The sequence below is a fragment of the Haemaphysalis longicornis genome, unplaced genomic scaffold (genome assembly GCF_048455015.1).
Source record: "Haemaphysalis longicornis isolate Haplotype H1 unplaced genomic scaffold, Haemaphysalis longicornis Haplotype H1 scaffold_1, whole genome shotgun sequence".
Classification (NCBI taxonomy): domain Eukaryota; kingdom Metazoa; phylum Arthropoda; class Arachnida; order Ixodida; family Ixodidae; genus Haemaphysalis; species Haemaphysalis longicornis.
Window position 1 is genome coordinate 12,411,602 of NW_027526203.1, and position 12,881 is coordinate 12,424,482.

At 48.2% G+C, this 12,881-nt stretch overlaps 1 protein-coding gene across 1 annotated transcript in view; it reads right to left on the reverse strand.

The window, feature by feature from the left end:
- The window catches only part of LOC144175182 (STING ER exit protein), a 60,160-nt gene that overhangs the window by 7,502 nt on the left and 39,777 nt on the right, over positions 1 to 12,881 (reverse strand). The gene's annotated exons all lie outside the window — the stretch shown is intronic.

Sequence of the window (12,881 nt, forward strand, 5' to 3'; positions counted from 1 at the left end):
AACGTGCACCGAAATCTCGTACACACGGGCGTTTTTGCTTTTCGCCTCCATCATAAAAGTGGCCGCCGTGGCCGAGAATTGAACCCGCGACCTCGTGCTCAGCAGTGCAACGCCTAGCATGAAACATAAACCCGTTCTTGTCAGCCCATGTAACCAGTCTGTTGACACTTAATTGGATTGGGCGTTCACATATCGATAAATTACAGGACTTAAAACTAACTTGAATGTCATCAACATAAGTGGAGTATGAGACAGTTCGTGGGAGAACATTTTTAGTGAATTCATTTTAACAAGAAAAAGTGAGCGGCTCAGCACTCCCCCCTGGGGTACACCATTTTCTTGAACAAAGGTTCTAGACAGCACGTTACCCACACGAACACGAAATGTGCGATCAGAGAGATAGTCCTTAATAACATTGAGCATATTATCGGCAAGGCCAAATGACTGCAAATCTAGCTATATACCGTATCGCCATGTTCTATCATACGCCTTCTCCATGTCAAAGAACACAGAGAAGCAGTGTTGCTTATGGTTGAAGGCGTCTTTCACATATGATTCAAATGCAACCAGGCTATCTGTAGTTGACCTTCCAGACCTGAAGCCTGTCTGATTTTTGTCTAACAGATTATTAAACTCGAGAAAGTACAATAGTCGCCGATTTGTCATTTTTTCGAGAAGCTTACATAAACAACTCGTCAAGGCGATGGGTCTGTAACTCGCAGCAAGACAGGATTCTTTTCCTTCTTTTAGAAGCGGTACAACGATAGCCTCTTTCCATGTTCTTGGAAAGCGACCTGTTTGCCATATTTTGTTAAAGAGAGAGAGTATTGCATGCAGGGTTTCACTGTGTAGGTGTCTGATCATGTCATAGCTGATTCGGCCAGCTCCAGGGGCTGACTTACCACATGTCGAGAGTGCACTCATCAATTCAAGCATGGTAAATGGAGCATTATATCCCTCATTCGAGCGTAGGTTCACAAGAAGGGGCTGACGCTCTGCTGCCTTCTTATGCTGTAAAAATGTTTGTGTATAATGTGAGGAACTGAATACATGTTAAAAGTGTTTCCCAAGAGCATCTGCTTGATCCTTTACAGAGTTACCCACACTACTTACTAGGGGAATAGGATGACTCTTGTATCCTTTTAGCTTCTTTATTCTAGTCCAGACTTTCCTAGAATCTGTATAAGAATTTATAGGTGATATAAACCTGTCCAACTTTCGTTTTTTGCCATACGTCGCGTACGCTTCCCTTTAGCTTTTGCCTGCTTAAACTTGAGAAGGTTGTCGGCCGTGGGATAGCGGCGTAAAAGTGCCCACACCTTGTTCTGTTCAGACCGTGCACGCGCGCAGTCCTCATTTCACCATTGTCCGAGTTTCGAGAGAGTTTTAAAAGTAGCCTCTGGAATGCTTTTCTGAGCAGAGTCAAGAATGTGGGCTGTAATCAGTGAACTTGCTGCTTCAACATCTAAATGGCATACTGTTGTAGGGGGTAGCCTGGAAAGTTCTTTGTATGTTTTCCAGTCAGCTGCTTGTAATTTAAATGTTCGAAGTGGTTCTGTGCCTTGAGAGTCATTGTTTACAGCTGTTAGTTTTGCAGGAAAATGATCACTGCCATACGAGTTGTTAAATACACTCCATTCAAGCATAGGCAGTAAGATTGCAGAGCCAATTGCAAGGTCTATTGCTGAGTATGTGTGGTGTGTGGAGTTGTAATATGTGGGGCATTTCTTATTAAGGATGCAACATCCGGATGTCGTGACAAACCTTTCAATGAGTCGCCCTCGAGCATCGGCTCGCACAGATCCCCAGATGGGGTTGTGAGCATTAAAATCACCGGTTATGATGTAAGGTTCAGGTAGTTCAATGATTAGGTTTTCAAATTCGACATTGGAAAGGCGATAGTCGGGTGAAATGTAGAGAGAGCAAACTGTCACTAGTTTGCCAAAAACTATAGCTCTGACAGCTACAGCTTCGAGTGACGTCTGTAGCTGGAGGTACTGACAAGCCACAGATATTTTGAGTACTACTGCCACACCACCAGACGGCTGGATGCAATTTTGTCTGTCCTTACGGTAAACAATGTACTGTGTTAGGAAGTTTGTTTGTGATGGGCACAGGTGTGTTTCTTGGAGACACAGTATTTGTGGTTTATGATTGGTGAGGATGTCACAAATATCGTCTAGATTTCTAAACAACCCCCTACAATTCCAGTACATAACATTTTCAGCAGCCATGAAAATCAGCAAAAGAGAAAAAAGGATCATGTTCTGGATCATGTTTCTTCCCCTCTTTTTAGCAGGCCGGGTTTCGGGGCCCTTCTGAGCAGGTTCACTTGGGTTGTGGGGTCATTTCCAGGGGCAACGACTTTACTGGCCTTTGGTTTGGTTGGTTTGCCACGACCTGTGGCACCGCGGCGCTCCTGTGATGCCTCAGGAGCAGACGTACTTGGAGAGACATCCATGGCCTCAACCGCGGTTTTTGAAGTTGAAAGATTGTCAGAACCAGACTTTGTGCTAGAGGCCGTAGCCGCAGCACTGGGCACAGCTGGAACAGCAGTAGCCACAGGAGCAGTCCTCTGCTGTTGCACAGGTGCCGGAGACGAGGCCAGGTCAACATCGCTGACCTGGACAGGAATCGTGCTGGCGACCTTTCGCCCAGCACTAGGTCGGAGTGCAGCAGCAGAAGCCACGGTAGCGACTTTCTGCTGCTGAGTGGGGGGCTGCGACGGGACCAGGTCAGCCTCGCTGTACTGGGTGCCCGCATCTACCAGACGACGCCCCACCCCCCGGCGAGCTGCGTCTGCATAACTTTTGCCCGATAGCAAGGCATGCTTCAGGCGTGCTTGTGGGAACGTTAGGTTCTGAGTGACTTTCATTTGGATTATTTCTTTTTCTTTTTTGAATGATGGACATGCACGTGAGAAGGCAGAGTGTGGTCCACTGCAGTTTGGGCATTTCACCTGTTGCTTGTTACAATCGTCACTAGTGTGGTCAGTGCTTGCGCAGTGAGCACAGATGGATCGGCCACGGCACGACAGAGTTCCATGGCCATACTTCTGGCACTTGAAACACCTTCGCGGATTAGGTATGTATGGACGCACTGGACAAGAAATAAATGCAGCATGGACCGATTCGGGAAGTGTTGGACGGCTGAAAGTCAAAACAATGTGCTTAGTTCGGATTTCCTAACCTGCGTGACGTATAGTTATCCTCCGCACAGCTGTTATGCTTTGGTCTTTGAGCCCTTTGAGGAGATCGTCTTCATTCTCATGAAGTAGTTCTCGTTCAGAGATGACGCCTTGGGTTGTGTTTAGGCTACGATGTGGCGTGACCGTCACTTTTAGTTGAGCCAGGGTGTCCTGTTTCAGGAAGTTTTCAATTTCGTTTTTTCTTTGTACTTCTACCAGCAGGTCACCTGAAGCAAGTTTTTTTGCATGGTAGTCTTTCCCAACGATGTTCTCGAGGCATTTTGCAATGAGGAACACCGATTTTTTTGCTAGGGGTGCATTTTCTTCTTCGGAGTGTACCACAAGGTATTTGTTAAAGGTTTCGACAGGTGGAGCTGCTCTGATGCTAAGTACTTCGGTGCGGCCCCTTTTCAGGGACCAATCAGTTTTTCTTGGGATGGAAAAAGGAGCCATAAATACATGGTGATTCGGTAGCAAGGCCGGCCGCCCACCACCGAGCCCAACAAGGGAACGTGACTTAACACCCTAGCCGTACCTTGCCACTATAATCCTATGCTCGGGATCGAGGGTGACGTCTTTGCACAGGATTAACCCTCGCCGCCTGGAAAAACTTAGAAATAAGGAAGAAATGAGATGACAGGACAGTGTTAGGAAAGGAAATAGGAAAGAGAAAGAGCTGAGAGGAGGACAGGAAAAGGCGACTGGCTGATTCCCCCCGGGCGGGTCAGACTGGGGGCACCGTCTGCGAGAAGCGGGGGCCGAAGTGGCGTGTTGCCGCTGCTGGGCGGCCGTAAAGGTCCAAAACAACCCCAACTTTGGCTCAGCCACCAGGTTCCCCTTTTCCCCGGACATGGCAAAGCCACGCACAGCCGGGACGTGGGTGGGTCCAACCCACATGTGCTTGGGTCCGTGGTGTTGCAAGACACCAAGTGCCTACGGCAGTAGCACCCCTGCGGAGCTCGGGACCGTGGTGGCGCTACTCACCAAAACACCTTGAGTACACAAGGTGCCCCCTGCGGGGGGATTCCTGGAGTACCGCCAATGCGACTTGAAAAGTGCGTTCTCCAGGTTGAAAAAGAATATCATGTCTCCCGAACATGCGAAGTAGCTTCTGCTTTTGCACAAAAACCTATAAAAAATCGAGGCCTGTAAAAACAAAATTGATATTCAATATTCGATTCGATATTCGGCTTTTTTTCCCGATTCGATTCGATATTCGATTCGAAAGTTACTATTCGGCATTCACACACCCCTAGTTATGTGTGATATGAAATGAGATGTAAAAATTTGATCTCCGCCAAACACTTAAAAACACGCCTAAGAGAAAACAATGGGATCGTCAGCTAATAAGTGAGATGGGCACAGAGGAGCATCGTATCTGCACAGTTATGGGAGGTGTTCATGTTGTGTTGTGCCTGGTGTCTTGTATTTAAAGATGGATTGATTGGAGGGTTTAACGCGCCGACGCAACGCAGGCGATGAGGCGCGCCATAGTGGAGGGCTCCAGACTAATTTTGACCACCTGGGGATCTTTAACGTGCGCCGAAATCTCGTACACACGGGCCTTTCTGCTTTTCGCCTCCATCAGAAAAGCTGCCACCACGGCCGGCAATCGAACCCAAGACCTCGTGCTCAGCAGCGCAACGCCTTAGCCATTGAGCCACTATTAGATTTAAAGGCCAACTGCACTCAAATTTCACCTAGGCCAGATTTACTTTGAATGCTCAGTACGCACCACCAAACCAACTGGGACATGACTGGTAGCCCCGTTCCATAAGTTGTCAAGGTTTGAAATAGCTCCGTCGCATACAACGCTGCACCTGCCAGAGCATCGCACCAACAGCCATGGAGCGGAAATGGTACGCCAGCCGGCCGGGTGTTTCTTCCTCCAGATAGCCAGCAAAATCGGTCAAGTGCTGGGTTCGCTTCTCTGAGGGCTGTCGCCCGCGCAAAGCTGTTGCGTGCAGGTTTGCTCTGGCTGGCTGGCCACTCTGGCCGCTCTCGCAACAGCTGCAAAGTAGCTTCAGCTTGGCCATAATGGCCTCGCTCTTTCCAATTTCAGTTACAAAATCGCCGATTTTTGCTGGCCGTTTGCGTCGTGCACACGTGTATTTCAGCTGCCATATTTTGTATCTTGTAGTCTTTTTAGGCAGACTTTATGGAAATAAGGTTTTTAAGACACCGAAATTATGAGTGCAGTTGGCCTTTAACCAGGGCGTGAGCTATGGATAAGTGCTACCAGGGTGTCTAGCAAATTGTCTAATTCAATTTCCCTGACATTTCCATGTATTCCATGACCATTTTAGTCAAAATTCCCTGACCTATATACCAGGCGTCATTCTGTGGAAATGGTCAGTGAAGCATATAAAAAGCGCAGAGAAAAGACATTCTATCGTAGCGAAAAACACATTTGTTGCAAGTGCTCTACTTCTCAAAATGCACTTTGAATAACTTCAGTTTGCTCGTTCAGCTTGAGGTTTGCTTGCCTTCAGTTACGGCTTCAGAGAGTTTATTTCATCTTGTGGGATAGAAGCTTCAATTTGCGCTTCAGCCAGTACCTTTTGCTTTTTTTTCTTGATTGTCCTAGCTCGACATGCAACGTGAACCGCATGGTGCATTTTGAAGCTATTCGGGTATGTCGGCACTGCGCGTGCGATTTTTTGACGCCCGCGTCGACGATTCGCGCGCACGGCAGCTTCTGCCTTGCTCAGAAAATGACGCGCGTCGCGCGCGGCTGTGGGAGGAGCCTGATGACATGCGCCAATGGGGAGCCGCGCGCCTCATGGCGGCAGTTTCGAAGCGCTCGAGACAGTCGGCTGGCTCGGCAGGTATTGCATGGGCGCTTTCCCTAGCGGCGTCAGTGATGTTTTATAGTACCGTTTGCGCCCACATTATAAGCTCCTTTACCGCACAAGCAACTTCGTGCATGCCTTGTGCGGCATTTTAGAGATCGCTTAGAAGCGGTCGCTTGAACTTCGCGATTGAACTTCGCCGCCATGTTGCCGCCGCCAGCAGCACCGCGCGCAGCGTGCGGGTGGTTCCGCGGCAGCGGCAGCGCGCCTGTGACGTGCGCAACGCGTTTTTGCGAGCAGAAATTATGCATGCGGTTCATGCTAAGCCTTGTCATGTTCCTTTTTGATTATGTAATTCTGGCTCCTGATGCCACAAGAAAGTTCTTTCAAGATTACCTCCCGAAAAGCGCTGCCTTTTAAAATTCGCTGGAAAAAAAAAAGCGCGTTGTGTGAGTGATTTGGGCACCCCACACATCGTGCCTCTGCGCAAGTGCACCCAGCAACCTAAACCAGCTGCGAGCTGCGTGAACCGCACGGCGAGTTTCTGCGTGCGATTCATGCGCGGTATTTTCACAGCCGCGTCGACGATTTCGTGGCTGCGGTGGCTCCTATCCTGCACAAGCAAGTGCGTTTGTGCCTTGAGTAGCATTTTAAAGAGCGGCAAAAGCGGCCGTTGGAGCTACCTAGCGTCACTAAATAAGCTACCGCACTAATCCGCGGCCGGTGCTGCCGCCATGTTGCCGTCGCCATGTTGCCGTCGCCATGTTGCCATCGCCTGCCGCTCGGCACGCACCGTGCGGGTGCGTGCCGAGCGGCAGGCGACGGCCTCGAAGAACCAGAAAACGTTTCATGCGGTTCACGCTTTCGTCGCGCGCGAACATGTTGCATTCGGTAACTCCTTGGGGGCCTCGAACACTGGTTTCCCCTATTCTAAAACAGTGTGGTCAGGCCCCGAAGTGGTTTTCCCTGACTGGTAGTACTTGATTGAAAAATTCCCTGACAATTTCCTGACTTTTCCCGGTGGCTCAAAATTCCCTGACTTTTCCCGGTTTTCCCGGTTGCTAGACACCCTGGCTACACAGGGGTCCTGAAGATGCAGTGAGCAGGTGCGAGTGTGTGGCGTGTGTGTGGCTTATCCATAGCCTAGCTAAGGCAACTTTCACAAATCTCTTGTGCAAATCAGTTGTTTATCATCCTAAACGTGGTTTATTAAATTCATGTAGCTTGCTCTCTGTCTGCTCAGTCCATTGTCGTTGCCTTTATTCGCATAGTTGTTTCATGATTTGTGGCTTCAGGTCAGTCTGGGGTGGTGGTGTTATGTCACCGATGTTCTTATAAGCAGCAGTGGTGGCTTTTCCATCCACCCCCTCGTTCTTGGTGATCCCAGAATGGCCAGGAACCCAGCACACAGTAAATTCCAGATTTGAGACACAAGCTGACATAATGGCATTAAAAAGTATAGACAAAATTGCTTCCACAAGGTTTTTTGGGTGATAATCTATGTACAACACTCAAGGAATCTGTGTAGAGAATAGACTTGCAAATATGATTTCGGACAATGTGATTCACAACACCAAAAAAAGTCCTCCATGCCTGTAGCGAAGATAGGTACTGAATTTGTATGGCAAGTTCGTTACGAACCTACCAGCAGAAATAAAACCAATCTAATCAAAGATAGCACCAAATGGAAATGGATAGCTGAGGCAGAGGAAACAATTAAAAGAAGTAAGGGATTGCTTACAGAGAATTCGGTATTGACCTACTATAATCCACCACAGGATCTTGGTATAGTTTGCAACACATCGGCTATGGTGTAGGGGCTACACATACACAATGCCACAAGGAAGGCTCTGCAGAAAATTCAACTGGTTTCGCATCTAAGATTTTCAGCAAGTCTCCCCAGGCATCTCTGCAAAAAATCCAAATGCTATCGCATCTAAGATTCTCAGCAAGTCTCACCAGGCTCAGGGTTCGTACAGAATATTTGACTGAAAATTCAAGGACTTTTCAAGGATTTCAAGGATGAAAATGGGCAAAATTCAAGGAGTGTTAGCAAAATTTTATTTGCTTACAAGACTTATGAAAGCAGTGCAGTTTTCGCATGGATTTCTTTTTCCACAGAAGCTGTTTGCCTTGACTAAGTAGGTGAGGTTGTTTTTCGCTTCAGCTTCTTCCGAAAAACGGTCCGCGGATTCCAGCAGGCACTTGAGAGTTTTTTAAAGCTTTGACTTCCTCCCTTGCATCTTATCGAGCTCTTGCTCGAGCTCTTTTCTCTTTGAAGTTGCCTGCCGTGACAGTGCTTGTTTCTTTTGTTTGTCTAGGTATGCAGCATACCTATGCCGGGCTTGGCGCACTGGCGCCTTCAACTCTTCTGGAATTGGAACGTTCAGCAGGCCGCCATGGTTTTTCACAGCCTCGCAGATAACTCGTTGAGAAATATACGACAGCTCTGCCAAATTCTCGACCGCAACCTGCTTGTTGATGCTGAAGCCTCTTTCCACTGAGGCCTGCCCATGGCTCAGGAGGAGAAGTTTCATCACAGGCAAAAACGCCCGTGTGTACGAGATTTCGCCGCACGTTAAAGATCCCCATGTGGTCAAAATTAATCCGGAGCCCTCCACTACTGTGCGCCTCATCGCCTGCGTTGCGTCGGCACGTTAAACCCTACAATCAATCAGTTTCATCACAGCCCATAACTCCCGTGCTCCGTATTATTTATGGACTGAAACTTGCACTTTCTGCCTGGCATCCTGTCAAAGTAAAGTCGGACCGAGTACCGACCGACCGTTGATACAACTTGCGTTGGATTGGATTGGATTTCTGGCTCGCATTTGTTGCCAGACGATGCAGGCGCTGCCGGTTTTGAAACCGAAACTTGCTGCTATTGCTCTTCTGTCAAGGCTACTTGTTTTCGCGGTCATTCCTCAGTAAACGCGTTTTTGAAATCAGTACAACTTACGGAAATACGTCGTTCATTTGCTTTATTGAAACGAAGTCCACTAAATTTTCAAGGATTACAAGGAGCTCACTTATATTTAAGGAGTTTCAAGGGCCTTTGAATTAATGTTATCAAATTCAAGGATATTCAAGGATTTGAAGGGTCTGTGCGAACCCTGCATATGCGCACATGGGAAGAGAGGCACTCGCAGTTCGGTTTCGGTTGCACAAGTTTGGCAAGTATTTGTTTGGTCGAACATTTAGCGCATACTCTGATCACCAGCCCTTGCTGGACTGCTTGTTCCCCCTCTAAGCCAGTTCCCGCCATGGCAGCAGCGCAAGTTCAGCACGGTGCTTTGTTCCTCACAACCTGCAACCACTAGTGGGTCCATCGCGAGGCCAGAGATGTGTCAAATATGATGCATTGTCGCAGTTTCCTTGCTGCTTCCGAACCAGTCATTGGAATGGGAGGGTGTGTACTTTTTTTTTTCTGTGCTCGACAAACTTCCGCTGTCTATGACAGAAATTGACAGTGGAAATTGGAGGGGCCACGGTGCTATAGCAGGTTCTTATTTATACACAGAACCGGCCGGCCGGTCTTGTTATACCACAGATGAAGCACTAGCATTTTATTTTGTTCAGCGTAGTGAACTCCCTGTTGACCAGGATTGAAAACCTGTGGAAACCGGGTAATAGCGCCTGTCCCTCTCTGTGCAAATGCTTTGTCAATGCTGCATGAAAGCCATCAGGGAATTGGTCGCTTGAGAATTCTGTCAAGAAGCCACGTGTGATGGTGGCCGAGGTTAATTCAAGTCATAGGGCAAGCACTGAAAGAGTGTGCAACATTTCATCTGTCTCAAAACCGCATCACCTAGCATTCCCTTCTTGTCCCGGGGCTGGCCAATGCAAAGGTACGACAGAATGCACTAGGGCACTTGGGATTTGCGTATGGGGATCAGCAGTGGTTTCTTTTGCTTGAGAACGCACACTCACAGTAGGTAGTAGTGTTTGCGATGAACACGGAGAACAGTGAAATGACATAGGGAAAACATCGTGGTGTGTTTGCTGCTGCCTATGGATTGCCAGAAGTGGTGATTACGAACTACAGTTTGGAATTCACTTTAGCTCGGTTTGCAATGTTTTACGAGAAGAAATGGCATTCAGCATGTGAAGTCAACTTCCTATCATCCAGCCTCAAACAGCAGCGCTGAATGATGCGTACAGACCATAAAAAAGGGTCTCTTCAAGAAGATCCTGGATGAACACCAGTCCGGGGAAACAACGCCTCTTTAGAAGCATGACAACCAATTTCTGTTCGGGTATCAGAACACCCAAACTACCACTACTGATGAAGCACCAGCCCAACATTTTTTGCCGTGGAAGCTGAGAACACAGCTCACTCCTCTGCGTCCAGACATTGGGAAAAGAATAAAAAAAAATAGGAACAGGTTCAAGGCAACAGTGAACCAAGCTCCAAAAGTCTGCAGCCTGGCAACGCCAAGTGGGTCGAGGGAACAGTACGCAGGCATATGAGCATCACCACATACATACTTCTTTGGGTCGGAGAAGAGCAATACATTCATGCCGATGACTTACAACCATATAGGTGGTATTCGTTGAAAAGTTTAGCGGTCAATATCTTCGTTTGGCAACACTGGAAACAGCCAGACATGGCCGATGCGCCACGGACATGGCGCGGCTTGGGTAACTGCGCCCGCACGGCGAAGAAAAAAAATAAATAAATAACACCACCGTGTGTCATCTGCTCTGTTTCAATCTGATTCTCAATGGTGGCATCAACAAAGATGTTATTAATCGCACTCACATTGGACTCGAGGCACTACTTTGCGTTCGGTGAGGTAGAGTTTGTAACGTGCAACACAGTCATGTGCTGGCACCTACAAGTACCGCCATCCCACAGAGCCTGACGTAACGAGTGACGGCGCACTCAGACGGTTGCCTGCATGCGCGCCTCGCCAGTGAATGCAAGCAATACCTTCCAGGATGTTATGATTCACCAGAAGGCCCTGGACACTGACGTTTCAGAGAGATGGAATTTCTTAGGGCTCCAGACAAAGCAAGGACTGCAGCCCATGAGACCCGAGGGAAGCCAGTGCCTGTCCGTGGGTCCAAATAAGTCCGGCTGACTTAGAGTCAGCCCCCAGCAAACAAACCCTCCGTTGTACAGCCCTGCATGGTGAACCCAATCGTGGTCCCTGGCTCCATGTCCGGATACCAGGACTACAGGACCGCTGTCAACCAAACCGAAGCCATGAACCAGAAACCGAGAAACTCCAGGATTTTCGACCAGTGCTTAGTCACAGCACTTGAAAAAGGCTACCCCCAGAACACAACAAAACTGCAGCACTGATTAAGTGATCAATCTTCTACTTGGGAAGGAATGCTGCATCATTGGTGTCGAGGTTCTCTGCGCTGGGACGTGCCCAGTTCCATCATCTGCTCTTTTCTCTGCTGTGGCTGTCATCACAAAAAGAAGCCACGCCTAACCTCCATTGTTCTTTCGACCAACACCAGCAAAGATGGTTTGTGTGCCTCGTCTTCCTGCTACATTCCTCTAGTCAAGGACACAACATGATTTTTTGATAGGAATCCTGAGATAATTCAGTTTGATGTTAGGGTCCAGGCAGATCCTGCACCTTTGTGCAAATAAAATGCCAGTATTTTGGAGGGGATTACCGTAAAAACCCGCGTATAATACGAGGTTTTTTTCGTATTATACGTAGATCTCAAAGTTTTCAGTTGAAAATTTGCACTTTCGGTTTCGGTTTCAGCGGAGAGTGCGCCATCTTGCGGTGGTGTTAGCTGGCTGCTGCTTCTCTCAGCCGGCACCATTTTGATTGTTTTGACCCTGCGAAGGATCGGCATGTTCACCGCAAGTCTATCACGATGTCGGGTGCACGAAGGCAGTATTCAGCTGCAATTAAAAGAAAAGTTATTTTATGTGCCAGAATTGCGCCGCAGGACGGCAGTTCGGCGTCACTAAAGGCAGCATTCGCTGGTGGAGAAAGCAACTGGTGCTTGACTGGATAAAGTGTGTGTGGTGTCGGCGGCCTGGAGCACTGTTGGGGGTTCCCGTCAGTGCTCGTGTTGGACGCCTGTCGCTGCCACCTGGCCGATTCCGTGAAGAAGTTGTTGCGCGAACCCCGCACCGAACTCATTGTCATTCCAGGAGGAATGACATCCCAGCTGCAACCGCTAGACGTTTGCATTAACAAGCCTTTCAAAGACTGCATCAGGTCCTGCTACCAAGAGTGGATGAGGTCAGGAGACTCGTAAGTGACAGCTACCGGATGGCTGACGCGGGCTCCTCCAGCGGAGCTTTGTGGCTGGATCGCGGATGCGTGGGCCAGCATCCCAGAGGAGCTCGTCAGTCGCTCTTTTAAGAAATGCGGTATCTCGAACGCCCTTGATGGCACTGAGGACCACTTTCTGTGGGAAGACATTTTCGACAAGGCGACTTCAGGAGACAGCGGCAGCAAACCTGACGATGACTGAACGGACGTCGGGAGACAGTGCCAGCGAAAACTGACAATGACTGAACAGTAACTGCAGTGCAAATAAATGTTTTCTGTGCTCTTTACCTTGCATTATATGCGGATGAAAACTTTTTTTCTGATTTTGCTGTCCCCAAATTACACCTCGTATTATACGCGGGTCTGTATTATACGCGGGTTTTTACGGTAAGTTTAAAACAACAAGCTGGACTCGACTTTCATTCACAAATCGACAGGTTACATGATTTAAAAGACATTCCAATGCTGACATTTCAATGCTGTTGAGGTACACAGAATAAAAAATTCACCATGGCAATGCCTTTTCAAGTGCATTCATCCGAACAATAAATACTGTGCACCTTCAAACTCCACCTTGAGAAACATCATTTTCTTGCAAATGCACCTTCGACAGTGCTAAAAAAGCTTTAGCACAAAATGTACGCTCGGACA